This window comes from Callospermophilus lateralis, chromosome 11 (assembly GCF_048772815.1).
Source record: "Callospermophilus lateralis isolate mCalLat2 chromosome 11, mCalLat2.hap1, whole genome shotgun sequence".
In the NCBI taxonomy this organism is placed as follows: Eukaryota; Metazoa; Chordata; class Mammalia; order Rodentia; family Sciuridae; genus Callospermophilus; species Callospermophilus lateralis.
The window spans coordinates 58,829,226-58,829,563 of record NC_135315.1 but is presented as its reverse complement, the minus strand read 5'-3'; positions in this window follow the sequence as shown (position 1 = coordinate 58,829,563).

Here is a 338-nt window from a genome sequence, read left to right as displayed (position 1 = left end):
GTTTCCCAGGCCAGAAAATGGTGTGTGAGCATCTCCACCGGGACCTGGACAGCAGGCACGCGCCACCCAGGGGCTCTCTTGGCCCAGGGAAGAACCCTGTGGACCTCTGGATCAGGAGCAAGGCCCTCCTCCTCTGCAGGATGGTGGGACATTTGGCAAAGGACTCTCCACCTCCACCTGGAGGAACTGCGGAGACCAGTGAAAGGGCACCACTGTCCCACCCTGGCCCAGGTAACGGGGGACAGGACAGGACACGGGGCCGAGGGATCCTCTGCCAAAGGTGCCCGGACTCTGAGCCCTGTGGGCGAGCGCCCCTCTCCCACCTGAGCTCATTCTCC